Raw genomic sequence first — 19478 nt, 5'->3', positions numbered from 1 at the left:
CTGGGGTGAAGGTGAGTGGGTGTGGTGGGTAGTGTGAGGACTTGAGGGGATTGCCTGAGGGTTGGAGCGGAGGTGAGTTGGGGAGGTAGGAGAGGGCGCACTGCCGGAGGGCTGCCTGGGGGTTGAGGTGGAGGTGTGTGGGGGTAGTGGGTGGTGTTGATTACTTGATGGGGCTGTCTGGAATTTGGGCTGGAGGTGAGTGGTGGTGGTGGAAGGGGAGTGTACTAGCAGGGGGCTGACTGGGGTTTGTGGCAGAGGTGAGTGGGGGTGTTGGGTGGTGTGAGGACTTGAGGGGGCTGCCTGGGGGTTGGTGCAGAGGTGTACGGGGGGTTAGAGGGGGTGGATTGGCAGGATCTGCTTGGGGTTTGTGGTGGAGGTGAGTGGGGGTGGTGTGTGGACTTGAGGGTGCTGCCTGGGTTTGGGGCAGAGGTGAGTGGGGGTGGTGGGAGGTGTTTAGACTTGAGGGGGATGCTATGTTTTACCTGGGTGCCGCTTGGAGTTAGGGGTGATGGTCTGCAGTTTTGCTGAGCTGCTGCTTTGAGTTAAGGGGGAAGTATGCTGTTTCGCTGGGGTGCCTCTTGGAGTTAGGAGTGATGGGCTGTAGTTTCAATGGGGTGCTGCATTGAGTTACGGGGCACAGTACTTATTTTCGCCAGGGTGCAGCTTGGAGTTAGGGGTGACGGTCAGCAGTTTCACCAGGGTGCTACCAGGAGTTACGGGGGACAGTACACAGTTTCACCGGGGTGCCACTTGAGTTAGAGGTTATGGTAAGCAGTTTCACCATGGTGCTGTCTTGACCTACGAGGCACAGTATGCAGTTTTGCTGTGATGCCGCTTGGAGTTAGGGGTGATGGTCTGCAGTTTGCCGGTGTGCCACTTGGAGTTAGGGGTGACAGTCTGCAGTTTCGCCGTGGTGCTGTCTTGAGTTACGGAGGACAGTATGCAGTTTTGCCGGGCACCGCTTGGAGTTAGGGGCAACGGTTTGCAATTTCACTGGGGTGCTGCTTTGAGTTAAGGGGGACAGTATGCAGTTTCAGCAGGGTGCCACTTGGAATTAGAAGTGACAGTCAAAGTTTCACCAGGGTGTTGCCTGGAGTTACGGGGTACAGTACACAGTTTCGCAGGGGTGTCGCTTGGAGTTAGGGGTGATGGTCTGCAGTTTTACCCGGGGTGCTGCCTTGAATTATGGGGGACAGTACGCAGTTTCGCAGGGGTGTCGCTTGGAGTTAGGGGTGATGGTCTGCAGTTTTACCCGGGGTGCTGCCTTGAGTTATGGGGGGCAGTACGCAGTTTCGCTGGGGTACCGCTTGGAGTTAGGGGTGATGGGCCGCAGTTTCGTTAGGGTACTGCCTTGAGTTAAGGGGGCAGTATGCAGTTTTGCAGGGGTGTCGCTTGGACTTAAGGGTGATGGTCCACAGTTTTGTCAGGATGCTGTTTTGAGTTACGGGATACAATATGCAGTGTCACCGAGGGGCCACTTGGAGTTAGGGATGAGGGTCTGCAATTTTGCTGGGTTGTTGGCTTGGGTTACAGGGGACAATACGCAGTTTCACCATGGTGCTGCTTGGAGTTAGGGGTGATGGTGCGCAGTTTTGCTGGGGTTCTGTCTTGAGTTAAGGGGGGCAGTATGAAGTTTTGCCAGGTTGCTGCTTGGAGTTAGAGTGTGATGGTCTGCACTTTTCCCGGATGGTGCCTTGAGTTACAGGGGAAAGTACGCAGTAACACAGGGTGCTGCCTTGAGTTACGATGGACAGTATGCAGTATCCACAGAGTGCTGGATGGTGGTGAAAAGGCTGTAATTCTTTGCGTAACAGGTTACTTTGCAGTTTAGAATCCATTCATCTGTAGACTGCGGACATTTTTGCAACCGCAAAGTAGGCACAATGTTGTTTATGGAGCTTAGTAGTTTCTGAGGACTTAGCACTTTTTCTCTGAATTAGGCCCATTGTGTGCCAGAAAGAGAAATAGCATAGTAGGCCGTTGAATTAATCATAAGAGAAGAGATTTCACCCACGGGGCCACTATTATAGCATAGCTTGCATGAGTGTATTGCAGGCTCATTAGCACTTTCCTGCCTTCATTCTGTAATAGGGTATTTGAGCTGAGAAAATGACACCAGTGACAGCTGCTGTATTTCTCTATGATTAATTTATGTTCTAAAAATTGAGAATGCCACTAACAGGCAGTATGCTAAGAACCAATTCACAAGATTACTAGAACTTAAGAGCCTGAATGGAATGTTTCAGTGTGCCCCAAGTGTGCAGGGTATGATGACCCTTTTTACCCAAAGAGATCAGTATTAAATATACTTTTTAAGCAGCCACAGCTGTTTAGTAGGGTTTGGAATATCAGGAATGTGCCCTCTACGTGTGTGCGGGAGTCGGTTGATTGTCAGCCGCATCTTATTGAGAATCGGTTCGCAATAATATCTCTGTGTGTACTTTGCAGTTTGTGTAGTGTTTACACATGGGGTATCCAAGTGCTTCCATCTTCTGTGCGCAGCTGAAATTGTGGCGGCACGCCTGTTTTCTTCGGTGTAGTTTCCAATACGTGACTTACCCGAATCTGGGATTTCCGCTTCTTTTTCCGGATGCTAGCCTGCACGTGACATATGTATTATTTGGGTGCCTGCATATAGTTGTATACGTCAATTTCCACGCCAAAAGCAGATAGTATTGTGCCATGTTGTACTACTCTGATCCCTCCTTCGTGATACTATTTTGGAAAATCAAGATGTGGGCGCCTCTACAATCGCGATAAATCACAGTACACGGTGCTTGCTCTCTAAAACTGCAGGATGAACGGTGTCTCTTTCAATGGTACATTTGTTGACAGCACTCTCGTGGTCCAGCGGGCCGATGTGCAGCTATCACGCACTGTCTGCCAAAGCAGGAGGACAGAATGTGCCTCGGCGACAGCACACTGGGGGCAGCGCTACAGTCTTCCTTTCTGTTCCATAGCCGCTCCTTCTTGGCGTCCCCTAGCTCAGTTCATCCTTAACCCCCAAGTTCACTGCTTTGAAACTTTCCCCAGCGCCTGCTGGCCTCCCACGCTCGCTCTCCATGGTGCTGATTGCAAGCCAGTGTTCGCTCGCTCGCTCGCCCGCCCGCATATCCACCTGGACTGATCCGACATAACTTGTGCAGGGCTGGGGTCCGCTCTCCTTGGACTGCGGTTCCGATGACTCCGAAGATCCAGGGGCTCTGAGCTTTCCTCCTTCCTCCCTCTCTCCTCGAGCAGCCTCTCCCTTCCTGCTCTCCCCTCCCACCCTCTGCTCGCTCCTCTCTCCCTCTCACTGCAGGCTGTAAATCCGACCCAGGCTGATTCCTCTCTCCCGTCAAACCACATGATCCCATAAAAGATTCATCACCTCTCAATCCCTGATCCAGCTTCATAAAACATCCATCTTTGCTTTTTACTGTCACTGCCTTTCCCCTCATTCGGTCCCAGGGAGGGGAGAGCAGCGAAGCCCCCGCCGTCCCCCAGCCCGGAGGCTTGGATCCCAGCTGCCGCAGCAGTCCGGGAGGATGTCACGAGCGCGCTGAGAGCACTTCGAGGGACGGGCACTTTACCTCTGGATGTCTGTGATTTGAAGCGGGTCCGGTCTCCTCGCACACCTGCCGGAGCGGGAGAGGCAGGCAGGGGGCTCCGCGGGGATACGTGGTACTGACTGACTGAGCCCAGGCTTCGGATCGCTGTAGACTAGAGGCTGTGGCGGACGGCAGGAGAACTTTACCCGAGGACTGTGTTGATTATTGGAGATTGCTGTGCACCTCGGCTCTTGCGACGAGGCGGACGCTCTGCGAAGGTAGGTGCCTAGTTTGCCTATTTAAACCCCCGCGTGAATTCTAGGGCAACTTTGAAGTGCGGTGCAGGCGCGTCTCTAAACGCTGCCGGGACTTGTGTGTGTCTATGCTGTGTCACACAAATTCTCATCAGTTTTCAGCCGTCTGCGGCATCGGGTCCGGTTGATAGCTTCCCCTCGGCCGCTTTTGGGGCGGAACGACTATGCAAGTACACCCGGGAGATGCGCGGAGAGCTCCAACGGGGAGCCACGCTCTGGCACGGTTCTTCTTTCCTCGAGGCTTTATCCTAATTGTTTTTTTTTTTTAATGAGTGTGGCTGTGTCTTCTCTATTCTATCAGTGCAGCTACATTTCGACCGGAGAGGCTGCGTCTCGACTGTTCTGTCAGCGAGGCTCTATCGCTAGTGGCCTGTCAGTGAGGCGGCTGTGCAATCAGTGAGGCTCTATCTTAAGAGTTCTCTCAGTGAGGCTCTATCGCAAGTGGTCTGTCAGTGAGGCGGCTATGCTATCAGTGAGGCTCTATCTTAAGTGTCCTCTCGGCGAGGCTCTATCGCAAGTGGACTGTCAGTGAGGCGGCTGTGCTATCAGTGAGGCTCTATATTAAGTGTCCCCTCGGCGAGGCGCTATCGCAAGTGGCCTGTCAGTGAGGCGGCTGTGCTATCAGTGAGACTCTATGTTAAGTGTTCTCTCGGCGAGGCTCTATCGCAAGTGGCCTGTCAGTGAGGCGGCTGGCTATCAGTGAGGCTCTATCTTAAGTGCTCTCTCAGTGAGGCTCTATCGCAAGTGGCCCGTCAGTGAGGCGGCTGGCTATCAGTGAGGCTCTATCTTAAGTGCTCTCTCAGTGAGGCTCTATCTTAAGTGTCCTCTCGGCGAGGCTCTATCGCTAGTGGTCTGTCAGTGAGGCGGCTGTGCTATCAGTGAGGCTCTATTTTAAGTGTTCTCTCGGCGAGGCTCTATCGAAAGTGGCCCGTCAATGAGGCGACTGTGCGATCAGTGAGGCTCTATTTTAAGTGCTCTCTCAGTGAGGCTCTATCTAAGTGTTCTCTCAAGGCACTATCACAGGGGGTCTGTCGGTGAGGCTGCGTCTAGCTGTGCTATCAGTGAGGCTCTATCCCAAGGAGTCTCTCAGCAAGGCACTATCCCATGGGTCTGTCAGTCGGCACTATACCATGGGTCTGTCGGTGAGCCTGCACCCTAGCTGTGCTATTGGCGAGGCTTTCTCTTGTGTGTTCTGGGAGTGAGATTCTGAGTGAGGCACTATTCGTAGGGGTCTGTCAGTCGGCACTATCCCATGGGGTCTGTCGGTGAGCCTGCACCCTAGCTGTGCTATTGGCGAGGCTTTCTCTTGTGTGTTCTGGGAGTGAGATTCTGAGTGAGGCACTATTCGTAGGGGTCTGTCAGTCGGCACTATCCCATGGGGTCTGTCGGTGAGCCTGCATCCTAGCTGTGCTATCCGCGAGGCTTTCTCGTATGTGTTCTGTGAGTGAGATTCTGAGTGAGGCACTATCCGTAGGGGTCTGCCACTTGGCACTATCCCATGGGGTCTGTCGCTGAGCCTGCATCCTAGCTGTGCTATCCGCGAGGCTTTCTCTTATGTGTTCCCTGAGTGAGGCTCTGTACCAAGTGGTCTATCGGCAAAACGAGGCTTTATTCCGACCATTCTATCACCGAGACATCATCCCAAGTGTTCTACCAGCGAGGCTTTCTGATGGCTGCCCTATACATGGGGTATTACCACAGTTGCTCCACCAATGAACCAGGTTCCCAGTTGCTCTGCAGGAGATCCTGTGCCTTGACTGTCGAATCACGGAGGCGTTATCGCAATTTTTCTAAGAACCTCGTTTCTTTCAACTTTCAGGCAACGCCTTGAGCATCCTAACAATGCTCCTGCAGCTGGTGTCTTCTATTAGCGGGGCGCCCCAGGATTACGCCAGCGATCGCTCTGAGAATGAGCCTGCGCCTTGATTGTGCCGATGAATGCTCGAACAATAAGAATGCTGCCTGGTTGTTCTAAGAATGAGGCTCTGGCGTTATTGTTCTAACAATGAGTCTGCTCTAAATGCCTTCTAACGGGGATAGCTCAGCGGCAACGTGCTCGCCTTTGAAGCAAGACGACACGGAGCACCACAGGTTCGATCCCCGGATCCGCGCTTAGAAACCCCTGGGCGCGCTATAAACAACCTATCATATCATAACGCTGTTTCTTAATCGTGCCACTGAGTGTACGGCTTAAATGTGTCATAATGAGACTCTAGATCAAGTGTACTAACAGTCATGCCCACCTTTGGTTCCCCGACCATGTGATTGAAGTGTAATGGTCCTGGCAGTGTTCCTATCTATGAACTAGTATGACTATGAGGCTCTTGCCTGAAGCATCGAGCACATATTATGGGTTTGACCTATCCTTGCGCCCACCTGCCTGGGGTGTGCCCGTAATTGTTCTAACATGGACGCTGCATCGTTCTAAGCAGGAGGCTGAGCCCTGCCTGTCTGCCTGATAACTGCTCGAACATCGGTGTATTTACTGACCTGCATATGTCCAGTGTGTTTGCAGATCTGCAAATGGCTGGGGTGTTTGCATTTGCAGATTTGCAAATGGCTCGGGGGCCAGTTGCAGTCCTGAACATGTCTCAGGTACCAGTTGGTGTGCCGTCTTGCTTGGACATTGCTTGTATGCCGGCCTGTTTGCAACCCTGCCCAATGCTCGGGGCCAGTGTGTCTGAAGCTCTGCACATTGTCTGGATACTGGTGTGTTGCAGGCCTGCACATTTCTCGGGTACCAGTTGGTTTGCAGCCCCGCCTCAACATTGATTGTATATCGGCGTGTTTGCAACCCTGCCCATTGCTCGAGTCCCAGTGTGTTTGCAGCCCTGCACGTTGCTCATGGATCAGGGTGTGTTTGCAGCCCTGCACGTTGCTCTAGTGCCAGTGTGTTTGCAGTCCTACACATTGCTCAGTGACTAGGGTGTTTTCAGCCCTGCCCATTGCTCGAGTCCCAGTGTGTTTGCAGCCCTACACATTGCTCAGGGACCAGGGTGTTTTCAGCCCTGCCCATTGCTCGAGTCCCAGTGTGTTTGCAGCCCTACACATTGCTCAGTGACTAGGGTGTTTTCAGCCCTGCCCATTGCTCGAGTCCCAGTGTGTTTGCAGCCCTGCCCATTGCTCTAGTGCCAGTGTGTTTGCAGTCCTACACATTGCTCAGTGACTAGGGTGTTTTCAGCCCTGCCCATTGCTCGAGTCCCAGTGTGTTTGCAGCGCTACACATTGCTCCGAGACCAGTCTGCTTGCAGGAAGGCACATTGCTTGGATCGTGGTGTGTTTGCAGCCCTACACATTAATCAGGGACCAGGGTGTTTTCAGCCCTTCCCATTGCTTGAGTACCGGTCTGTTTGCAGTCCTACACATTACTCAGGGACCAGGGTGTTTTCAGCCCTTGCCATTGCTTGAGTACCGGTGTGTTTGCAGTCCTACACATTACTCAGGGACCAGGGTGTTTTCAGCCCTTCCCATTGCTTGAGTACCGGTGCGTTTGCAGTCCTACACATTACTCAGGGACCAGGATGTTTTCAGCCCTTGCCATTGCTTGAGTACCGGTGTGTTTGCAGCCCTGCACATTACTCAGGGATCAGTGTGTTTTCAGCCCTGCCCTTTGCTCTAGTACCAGTGTGTTTGCAGCCCTGCACGTTGCTCCGGGACCAGTGTGCTTGTAGGAAGGCACATTACTTGGATACTGGTGTGTTTGCAGGCCTGCACATTGTTCGAGTACCAGCGTGTTTGCAGCCCTACACACTGCTCCGGGACCAGTGTGCTTGCTGGAAGGCACATTGCTTGGATACTGGTGTGTTTGCAAGCCTGCACATTGTTCGAGTACCAGGGTGTTTGCAATCATGCACTTTGATTGGGTTCCAGTGTGCTTGCCGAGCTGCTGCTTGAATCCTCAATGAGAGTGGGGCCCCTCTCCTTTCCTCTGTGGCACCGTGTGGCGCTCATTTCACATTGGCCAACGAGAACCAGCTGTCACCCAAAGGCAGGCAAATGCTGTCCTGATTAGAAGATACAAACAGGGCCAGAGGTTGTTTCAGCCCAGAGTTCCTAGTGAGAAAATCTTTAACCGCAAACAAATGAGCTGTAAATCCTTCTCTGGTCTGATTTTGTAATCTGTCCTCGTCCTGCTGGCAGCCCTCGCTGCAATCCAGAGAGACTGACATGAAGCGAAGTAGAATAACGCGAGAAACAACAGCTGAATTGCACTGATAGCCAAACTTACACTGGGAAACCGTTTTTTTAAACTAGGCCAACTAGGTCACCTCTCAAGAAGGACTTTGGGGTGCACGGATTTTTTTAGAAAACGAACCGTTGCATTTTTTTCCTCCAGAAAATGTTTGCTAATATATGGTTCTAGAGACGCTAGGGCTGCAGAGAAAGTTGTGTGTACAGAGAGAGGGAGCAAGGAGTGGGGGTTGCCTCACCCCCAGCACCCCCCACCCACCCACAGGTTCTGACACACACACTAGTCTATGCTGGTGGTTTCTCCACAAGGCCAGGACATTTACCATTTCCCCTTGCCGGGGGACAGTAGCCAGTGCTCTAGCCTGTGGAGATGTCTGGCACAGCATCCACGGAGGGGAGCCCTTCCACGGCAGCCTTTAGATGATGCGTAATATGCATTAGTTGGGGGTTTATTACCAGGCAGTAAGAATACGGTGTCAGACTTCTGACACTGACGGAATATATCGCGAGAAATATTGCGCGAGAACTGCCACATGGATCATGCCAGCCTGCGGGTGGTAGTGGGTGAAAGCGGACTGGCCTAAGGGCAAACCCGAGCATCACTCGGCAAGCAGAAACCACCCAACAGCCCGAGCGGCTGGGGATGAATCGGCCACTTGCTTGACAGGCTCGGACTGATATGCTACCAACCAATGGCAGAGACCACCAGCCTTTAATAGGCAGCACCTTCCCAGAATGCATTGCAATCGACTGACTCTGCTCCACCCCCTCCAGCCCTTCCGATGCTGGATCGGGCTCTTCCTCACAAGCGCGACTGGCTGAACCCTTCTATCCAAGACACTCAGGTGGCGCCAGCACGTCCAATAATATCAGTGCCCCCTATAAGCCAATGCGCCTCCGGAAGTAGGTGTTACTCGTCTCCACACAATGTGCCTTTGACATGAATACCGAGGACTGCCCACGGGATGCACAAAGAGATCAAACGTTGTTTTTTTTACGCAAAGATTGCAGGTGGATGACACCCCAGCCAGCGAAGCCGATACTGGAGACAGCGAGAGCATTGTCCATATATATAATGGCTGTCCCTTGGGGGCGGCGGGGCGGTGGGGGCGGGGTGAGGTCCTGCTATGATGCGTGGACCGGAGAAACACGCGCAGAGAGCTCCATTGTCCCTAAATATAATGGCTGTCCATCGGGTACGAGCTGTGGGGAGGGGGCTGGGGGGGATCCAGCTGTGATGCGTGAACGGGACAAACACTCGCAGAGATCTCCCACTCAAAGACGGCTGAGGGAGCCCCCCGCACGGCACAGAGAGGCGGCCCCGAGTGGTCTGTGCAGGCGACCCTGAGAGTAGGATTATTGGGGGCGGGGGGGGGTCGCCGTGGCTGTTCCGGGAACACGAAGCATTAGCTAATTGATACTGTGCCCGACTTCTGCTCATGTAACTGCCCATTAGTTGCAGGCAGGAAACTGGATCAAGTCCAAACTTCCGACTTAAATCCCGCTTTGTTTTTGTAGAAATGAACTTGCACCTGCTTGCGACACAAGCCCTTAATTGTTGTGGTCTGCGATGGGAGCGTCTCTAATAGGACTGACAGGAGGGTGCAGGAGGGGGGCGTGGCTATCGGGGCAAAGGGGCAAAATCACCTGACAGGCTTGCTAGAGAGGGGATGTCAGGCAGCGGCTGTCTCATGTCAGGCAGAACCTGTCTCATGTTAGGCGTTGGTCTGACATGTCACAGACTCTGCCCGGCCCCTCATTCTCTCGGAGGAAGCCTTCGGTCCTGTGGGGTCCGTCCGAGCCTTCAGCGAGCGGCTGGTCGCTCATTCTCCTCTGCCCCAGGGAGGTGAGACGTATGGGCAAAGAGACCAACTCCCCTCACAAGTCTGTGTGAATTAACATAATGTTTGACAGTCTACTGGTGCGCGCCTGATCTACGCCACCATGTTCTCAGCTGCAAAGCGGACGAGGCGCAGATCCATTGCCAATCGGTATTACCCAAATTGTTCGTTCACAATTGTTCGAATGAACAATTGACCAAATTTAAAGGGTCACAATTGACCTTTTCACAATTGACCGTATATATATATATATATACATATATATATATATATATATGGGTTTTGGGGGGTTTGGCGTTGGGTGGGGGGTTGTGGGGGGTTTCCCCCCACATATATGTTACAATTGACCTTCACAATTCGGTCAATTGTGAAAAGGTCAATTGTAATTCGAACAGTTGTAAAACGAACAATTCGTATACAACCTTGCAATCATGTGTTGCGATGATAGAATGCCCCAAGGTTCGCGGATTCGCCTTCATATGACGTAGGCCGCTACTTATAGTCAGACCAGACCGATGGGCCGTGGGGCCGAGAGCGATCTATAGAGGGAGGAGAGGTATAGAGACACAGATACGTATACACACTCATACCTAGAGCTGCATAGCCAGGTACATCTACGGATAGCTGTTTGCTATATATTTGCAGATACGTTTTAAACATGTATTTAGATATTAAAATATGCATGTAGCCATATAAAATGTGTAATCGTGTATAATAACCCATTCCCAACACATCGATAACTAGGTACCACCAGATTGATAGATAAATACAATTTTAAATAGATATATTGATGGATTGGTCGATACATAGCTATATATGGAGGGAGTGGGTGAGATAGCTAGGCAGACACAAAGACTCGTATGTAAATTGATTGACTGAGGCGCTTAGAAGTACATTTTGATCAATGCCTTTCTAGGGATCTTTTAAGGAGTCCAGCATGAAGGCTTAGAGCCCGCGAGGGAGGTATTTGTGGCTAGTGGGTGCCACGAAAACCCAACTGAATGGCCCCGAGAGAAGCAAGGGCCATTATGGGGGCTTAGGCCACCCATTGGCTATGAATCCCGCCTCTCAAAAGTTAAAGGCTATTATCACCCTGTGCAGCATTGCCATAGAGCTACAACACAGCGCACTATTGGAGGTGATGGCCAGTGCTGGCGCACACAGAAGAGCTGTGCGTCAGGGCGGCCAAGCCATCGAGGACAATATGGGCCACGAAGGACCAAGGCTTTGTCTGGCAAGAGAGGAATGCAGAGAGGGACTAGGTGGAGAAAGGGTCATGACAGGACATGGAAGCAGCAAGTCAGAAACTACACAGGCATGTTAAGAAGGAACAGTGCAAAACATTTTCTTGGAATCCTCCATCCTGATTGGCTGATCTAATTCAAACCAACAAACCAGGGTGCTAATTTTACAAGGTGTGTCAAATGTCAAAGTTATTTTAATCTGAGACCTGGACCACATGGCTTACTCCTGGGTTGAGCGGATGGACATTTGTAGGCCTTGTTGGTGGAAAATGCCTACTTCACCCACTGTCTATGACACTTAGTTGAACATCTCCGTTCTGGATTCCCACGTTGCAACCTTTGGTGATCTGGTCAGCTATTTGCATGTACGCGTCACCTGATTCTACAAAGAGAGAGTGGCCTAATGTTCAGAGCTACACCCAAGGCCCTCACTTTCCCGCAGGACCGGAGCTAGGCCACAACTGGCTCCGTAGCACCTTCCCCCATCGACATATTTCGAATTCTGTAAAAGTATTACAATAACTCTGAAATACTACGATCTAAATATATAAGCTATTCAGAATATAACATTACATCCGTCTGGATTCTGCTCATATGCATTACGTTCCTCCTCTATTTCTGCATAGGAGCCGTTCACAGTCTGCTTCTGTCTCCACAGCGTCAATAGATTATGCGCTCCCGCAGTAGCACAAACAAATCAAACGGCATATCTGAAACCAGTGTTATTCACAATATTGATACTTTGCACTTGGAAACAAGACGCTACTAATGTCACACAATATGCGCTAATGCATCTAATCTTAGGCTAATTTTCTTTGCTTCGTTGAGCTGATATTTCAGACCATTAAGTGGTGGAGACACTTTCTGGGCTACAGGAAAGGAACCCGATACCCCCTGCTTGGTCACTTTACTCGCGCCGTGCATTAAGGCAGAGGAAACTCTTCTATCTGCAAAATGGCCACAGGCCCAACCAAATATGACCAGGCTGTACTCAACATTCGAGCTGGGCATTGCACACACATTATCCTTACTGGTAACTGTTATTTACCACCTGACATGACATACCTTTAATTACAGAAGGACACATCCCATTACCCAGCCTGATAAATGCATTACCATAAGAAGTAATTCTATTACCACCAGTAATCCCCATTAAAGAAAAACCGATACCTAGAAATAGAGATAGATACCACAGCTCCGAGCTGCTCTTAAATATTGTCACAAGAACAGCCTACTGCTTCCTTAAGTAAAAGTCAGGTGCTGTTACTAACAAGTAAAATAGGAGGAGTAATGTGCATTGCAGGGCTCCTGTCCCCTATCCTAAAGTTAATATGTTTTAAAGATCACAGCATCTCATACAACCAGAATTACTGCAAGTGCTTTAACTGCAAGAAAATATGTGCCATTGTTTTAAAAATGTATCACTAACAGTAATTAACACTGTTTGTACTAAGATACCACCAGCAGTAATATGTAATACCATGAAGACTGTCCAGTGGAGTTAAAGTGATGCTAGATTGGTCATTTGTCAGTATCAGCATAACTTGCACAATAGGCCACAAGTCTTTCTTCATGTCCCCAGAATATTTACGTTGCCTTGAAAAATGCAATTTCCCATTGACTCCCATCCCATTCATGAATAAAACAAATTAAATTAGTTAATTTGGAAATACTTGAAAAGAGAAATCCAGCATTCACCCAAATGGAAGTCCCACACTGAGAACCATTGGGGGGCACGCACTCAAGATGTCAAATCCATATTCTTGCATAGAAATGGCTGGTTGTTGTGGTTCAATGAGAGTGTGCTATCAGGTCCTTTCCTCTAGCCGGCAGCCAGCAGGAGGAAGGTTTCAGAAGGATCGCATGGCATGGCGGTCTGAGTGGAGTGAGTAAGTCCTATACGGCCCCCTTCGGCTGACATCTGTTGGCTCCTGCCAGCCCCTGTAAGGCTATTGCGCTTCCATGCCTGCTGCGGACGTGGGTTGTGATGTGATGATTTAGACCGGAGAGCTGATGAGCAAAACCGACAAAACAAACTCGAGGAGTAAATAGAGAGCAGTCGGGCGGTTTTGTGGTTCGGTGACTTTGGGCAGAGGGAAGAGGCAAGGACTCCAACTGAATCAACACACGGTATGGAAATGAACATTTGGCAGTAATATGTTGACTGCTGCTGGCTACTGACTGTCTGTGGCACCATGATACTCAACAGTGCAATCTACTCACTCTCCTAGTGAGTATCCAGGGACGTCATTTGGGGGCCGCCAGAGGTGGCAACTGCGACCTCTGAGGTCTCCCTTGCAACCTCTAAAAAAACAAACATTTTAAAAAAAAATGTTTTGCCAGCACCATGTGGCTCTTTATTTCTGGAGTGGCGGGCTTTCTTGTTCAGGCCCCTTAAAAAAATGAGTGTAATGAGAACAGGAGTTCCACATGTCTAACACTTTCAGCACTGACCCTAAATAAGAAAGAATAGGAATACCAAATAATGGGCCTCATTGCAACTGTTGCGGTAACTCTCGCGGGTGCTGCTCTGGAAGCCTGGTCAGGCACCCGTGAGCAGACCAGGATGGTAGCAACGGTACCGTTATGAACAGTACCGCTGCTATCATCCTCCCCATTCCCATTGAGCCCTATGGGAGCTCAAATGGGAATGGGGATGTACCGGCTCTGGGTCCCGCGAATGGGAATTACTGGGCCCTCCAAGGTCGGAATGGCCCGGTAAATCCCCTTTTGTGGGACCCAGAGCTGGACCCGAGTTTGGGGGTAGCCATGCCCTTATTAACGGCATGGCTACCTCCAAACTCGTAATGAGGCCCAATGTGTCTTTCTGGAATTCTGTACAATAATTGCTAGACTCATTAAAGGTTTATTTCAGGCACACTTCAGGGGTGAGTCACTGATTTAGTCTGTTCTTAAATGCCTCAACTCAGCCTTTCATCCTTCTGAGGTCAATAAATGAGTACCAACACAGGTTGGGTAATATTGGGTGTATATTTTTTCTATATAAAGCGCTTAAGCGTAAGTGTTATATAATAGCACATCATTATCATTTGGTCATAGACATCTGCCTGGATTTACAGTAATTTGGTAATATGGGCCTTTACACACTGATCTTAACGATACATATGTTGATCCTTTCTTGTATGAAATGTACATCACATTATAGTGATATTGTAACCATGTTTTTCGTTGTGTACAATGCTATGTGATGCCACTTCCTTTTTTGTCAACGGGTGAAAGGTTGTGTTCCATCGCTTCCCGCGGTATCACTTTGGGATGGGGTCAAATGACATCACTTCCTGTGATTTCATTGGGGGTCAAGGGTCGTGTGATGTCACTTCAGCTACCCCTGGCATTTTGGTGAAATTACGTCCCTGTGTGTATCAGCAAACATTCTAAATAACACAAGCATAGTACATGTGTGAATGCGACTGCAGGACTAAAGCGTCCTTTGAGCCTCACGCATGGTAATCTGTAATTAATTGTGTGAGTGTGACTGCAGGATAAAAGATTCCTTTAAACCTCACATCGGACTCTTTCAACAATTGCTGTTTAATTGGAAGTCCGGGTTGGACTGTGTTGTTAGAGTCTGCTGCCCCATTTTCCATCGCATGTCTAAATTGCGCAATGGCAAAACTTGGGAACGAGTAACACGAGTTGAAAAACATATCAACGTACCAGCACTTGATTCTAATACCATATTAGACATAATGCTGATTAAGCAAATACCAGCAGAGGAAGTGAATGTAAACACTAGCACAGAGATGTCAGTGCATTTTCCGCACAAATCACTGCACAAACTTCCCATTAAATCATTAGTTTCTATTAGCTCTAAGAGAGCCCGCATTCCTCCATCCGGAGAGGTGTTGGGAAGGTTTAAATTGAGTGAGTGGGGACACAAACCCTCCTCCTACCAAGTGGGGAGAAGGGAGATTATCAAAGGGCGACTCCTGAGTTGTGCTTCAATTCCAAGGGTATTGAGTGCAATTGCTCATTATATATCTCCAAATTGGACAGCCAGCTGGGCTCCACTAAGAATTCAACAAAGTCATCATCGGTTCAGGTCCAAACATCTCTGATGAACCCAGTTTTAGTAAGAACCACAGCACAGGTACATCAATCTACCATTGATAACAATGACGTTAAACGCTTCCCCTTCGAAAATAAGCCGCAGAAAAATATGAAGGATTTCTTTACCAGATTGGGAGCAAGATCAATCTTTCCAAAAGCAGGCACTGGTGGCAAATATCTCTGAATATGTGATTCATCGCTCTGCGTCTCAGACCATAGTCTGCTAGAGGCCTATTGTTCAGTTGAAGAAGAATAAAAAAACACTCTAACTAGGGGTGAGAAAGAAATAGGAGTGCTTAGTGATACTAGCCAGGAAAATGGCTCGGGAATAGATCTTCATGCTGATCCTGCTTCCTTTCTTACAGAGCACCTGTCCTTTGATTCAATGGAAGAGGGTTCAAAGTTAACACAGGAACCATTACATGCAATCTTGAAAGAGATGGAGGAGAAAGTTAAGTTATCACTTCCATTAATTTCGGCTTTAAATATAGTGCTAAACTCTTTCATAAACCTCTATGAAAATATAAAGGACTCTGTTTTCTCATCAGTTTTCCAAGCAGCTGAAATAAAACTCACAGTTGAGTTGCTGAGCAGGATGTTTGATAGTCATTGTTCTGACTTTTCTAAATTTGAAACAAAAACAACAGCCTCACTCATCGACCTCAAACAAGAAGGTTAGCTCATATCATCTACATTGCAGGAACATCAAACAGCTATTAAACATCATTTAGACAAGAAGCCAATAAATTAGGTTTGCACAAAAGCACCAGAGTTCAAACCTTTGGAAGTTTTGGAAATCATAGATGTGGACAAATGTGTAGATCAGTCAACATTCTCTCACCCTAAGGAGGTGCTGTTGAAAGAACAGTTGCCCAACAAGAACAAGGTGTGGAAGAAGTCCTCAGAGAAGGAAAAACAGGGAAAATCCGATATCCAAGCTCAACCACCAGCCAATATGATGGAAACATCAGTTGGGGGGGACTAAGAGGAATAGCAAGAAAAATAAGAAAAAAGATGGAAACCGAATGAAAGGCTCTAGGAAATACCTGAGATACTTAGATCACTTAGAAGACCCGTGCCCACAAGAGTCCAAGGCAAATGAAGAGGGCCGTGAGGTGATTTTGGAAAGAGGCCCAAAAAACTGCTGTGTGAGCATTCTAGTCCCTGTCATTACAGCTCCACTGGAAAGGGACCCCTCTAGTCCATCTCTGACCTGACGCACCTCCTCAACTAAAACCACATTGACGGGTGATGGTATAGGGAGTATGCAAGTTCAAACAGCAGAGGATCATATACAGCAGAAACACTATGCCAACGCAGAAACCCAGGTATTTGAGGAATTAAAGAAAACAGCAGGAGAGGAATCAGGGAGCAGAATGACATTGAATAGCGCTTTGCCAAGAGAACGATGGGCCCAGATCTTTCGTATTGGAAAGTATAAAGAAACATAATTGGCTGTAACAGTGAAGCAGATGAATAATAGCCGGGAGGTGCTGTCGAAGGAACCACCAACTGGTGGGAATGACTTTAAGCAGCATAGAACTGTGGAAAAGCCTGGAGTTTATCAACCTGAATTAAATAAAAACACAGATTAAATTTAAGGTGATATTCAAAACGGGGAGGTCTAACCGACTGGTCCAACACAGGATCTATCTAATACATTCCTGGAACGCCCGCGTTTATGGATAGAATCTATTGGTGACAGAGAGAGGGAAACAGTACTAAATTACCAGACCATTCTGAAAGTGATATGATATGATATTTTATTTATATCGCGCTCATACACAAGTGTTTCAGAGCGTGAACAAGCCAAGGTGGGGAACAAGGGAGAAACAAAAACAACGATCTTACTAGGCAAAGTGACATTTAGAACACACAAGTGCATGGAAAAGGGAAAAGGGGGAAAGTGAGTGGATGAGGGAGAAGCGGCAATTGCGGAACAGAGGTGAGAACAGAGTGCAATAAATAAATAAACCAGATAAATATCTTAGCTGCAGGAATGATAGCTTAGCTTCATGTTCATTCATAATTTGTTGCATTTGGTTGTCTACCGTGATCTTCGTGAGTAAAAGTGCCCACTGCTTCACACTTGGCCCTGCGACACATAATACCTATCCATTTTTGGACCAATGGTTTGAAATGTTGGATTTTCAAAAATGGCAATATTTGTAGATATAAAGCAAAAGAAGACAAGCACAGTGAAAGACACAGTGCTAGGGGTGTTTGGTTGACTGGAAATCTCACAAGAAGAGGCCAATCTAGAAACTACAGGTTTTTCATACCTCGATGAAGCTACAAAGACTTTTACTATATTTTGTACATTGCATTTTATGAAGGTCACAAGGCATAGACATCTATAAATCCTGCTAATTGGGTGCCTAATTACTTCACCCTATCATTCTAATTTGAGAAATACCCATGCATATCTATTGGCAGTGCAGATATCAAGGTTTTCTATGAAAACACAATGATTCAGGCTCAAATAGCCTGGACTATGCCCTGATGCCTCTATCTATATATCTACCAGTGGTAAGTACCGTGACCTTTGAGGGCAGGTCAATTCAGAGTGACGAGTGGGAAAGCAGGGGAGGTGCAATGGCCAGAGATACAAACAATTCTTGCCAGGAGTAGGGTGAACAAGGAGGTGCATTAACTCCTTTCTTTCCGAAAAGAATGGTCACTCTCTAGGGGCTGCATGAGAAAACATTACACTGGACTACTTAAAGTTCCGTAAGTGAAATATTTTGGTTGTAGCATCATCTCCCAATAGATGTCAGGTCAGTTTAAATAATTCAGTCCTAATTTCCTCACTGAACTACTTGAGTGGCCTTCTTCGATATTTAGGGAAAGTGGAAGACTTTTCCATAGGCCTGGCCCTATGTGGGGGCCCACACAGCACAAAGCCTTTTGTAAGGAGTGTGATTCAATTTGTAGAACTTTATGCCCAGTCTTCCATTGTAGAGTAAGGACCAAAAATTCACCTTTCAAAAGTAATTAAATGAGCCAATAAAAAGTGCACCAGAGCAAGAAAAACGAAAGTTTTATTGCATGCAACCGCAGCTTGGACTTTCAAAGTACATGATAAAAATGGCTGCTTAAATAGTGAAGAGTGGAGTGAATTTCAAACATTGTTTCATATTACATTTGAGTTCATATTCACTGACGTCTCAGCCTTGGTTGCTCCAAAGGTGGTTATACACAATAGCTAGCCATATTGGCCTATTCAATCCCTCGTGACCATTCTGATGACTGCCTCATAGCAATGACTTCATGGTGGGGCCATCTAGTTTCACATGATTTTAATTGGACAGTAGACATGTTAACACTTTTCATATACAGCTTAACTTCTGATTGGTGTAGTCCCTCTAGTTATCCTGTGGTGGGTTGCTTTGGTCATTGGTGACCAACAGAATTGTAAGGTAGTAACAGCGTGGCAACATAAAAGAATACTTTGCATCCTTTCCCATGAGAACTAAATTATTGGCACCATCCTACTGTTCTCACCCATGCGACTGCTCAACGGGCAGTTAATGGTGCGACTTCTTATTTGAAACCTGAACCCCTTCTATTCCCTTTGTCATGATGTGACTTCATGACTTCATGGGGCATGCTTTCTGACCTCTTTCTCTGAGATTATGTGCATGACTAAATTGTGTATTCATTGAATGCGTGGGTGTGCATGGTTTGAACATATACAAGCAGGGGCACCTTAATAAGCGCCAGGACCTCTATGTGTTATGTTCCTATACTACTCAATATATTTCTTAGTTTCAACATTCTTAATTATCTTAATTGTCTACCCTTGTATTGCAATTGTAAATGTAATTGTTTATTTGTAAAGCAGTTATACACAAGGCAAGTGCTTCAAAGTGCTTAAAGGCAGGAAGGGAACAAGGGAATACATTCTTCATTCATATGCCTTGAAGATTCCGAATGATCTTAACAAAAATAACTGGCATACTAGGCCAGAGGCATTTCTACTAGTGCAAGTGCATGACAGGAAGAATGAGAGAATGGGAGGGCATACAATCAATAAACTGCTGTATTATGCCTAACAACTTGTCAGATAGTACAATTGCATGGTAAAGAGTGGGGAGAGAAGAGAGGAGGGGGAAGGAAAAAGGACATACAGAACAATAAACTACCATACGAGGCCTGGTGACATTTCCAGTTGATTGGTGGTTGGACAACACTAATACACCTATGCTTGAGTATTTCAGTACAACCAAGCAAGGCAGGGGAGACAGAGGGAGGACAGGACAGACAGACTTGCTAGGCCTAGTACGT

General features: G+C 48.0%; 1 protein-coding gene across 2 annotated transcripts in view; it reads left to right on the top strand.

The window, feature by feature from the left end:
• The first annotated feature begins 2820 nt into the window (after positions 1 to 2820).
• Positions 2821 to 19478, top strand: part of LOC138492177 (reticulon-4 receptor-like) — a 1313617-nt gene continuing 1296959 nt past the window's right edge. For both annotated transcript variants that reach the window (XM_069619197.1, XM_069619196.1), the window contains exon 1: positions 2821 to 3808. The gene's annotated coding sequence lies outside the window, so the exon portion shown is untranslated. The remainder of the gene's footprint in view (positions 3809 to 19478) is intronic.

This window comes from Ambystoma mexicanum, chromosome 10 (genome assembly GCF_040938575.1).
Source record: "Ambystoma mexicanum isolate Mex_15411 chromosome 10, UKY_AmexF1_1, whole genome shotgun sequence".
NCBI classification, from domain to species: domain Eukaryota; kingdom Metazoa; phylum Chordata; class Amphibia; order Caudata; family Ambystomatidae; genus Ambystoma; species Ambystoma mexicanum.
The sequence above is the reverse complement of the archived record's forward strand: the minus strand, read 5'-3'. Positions and strand labels throughout refer to the sequence as shown.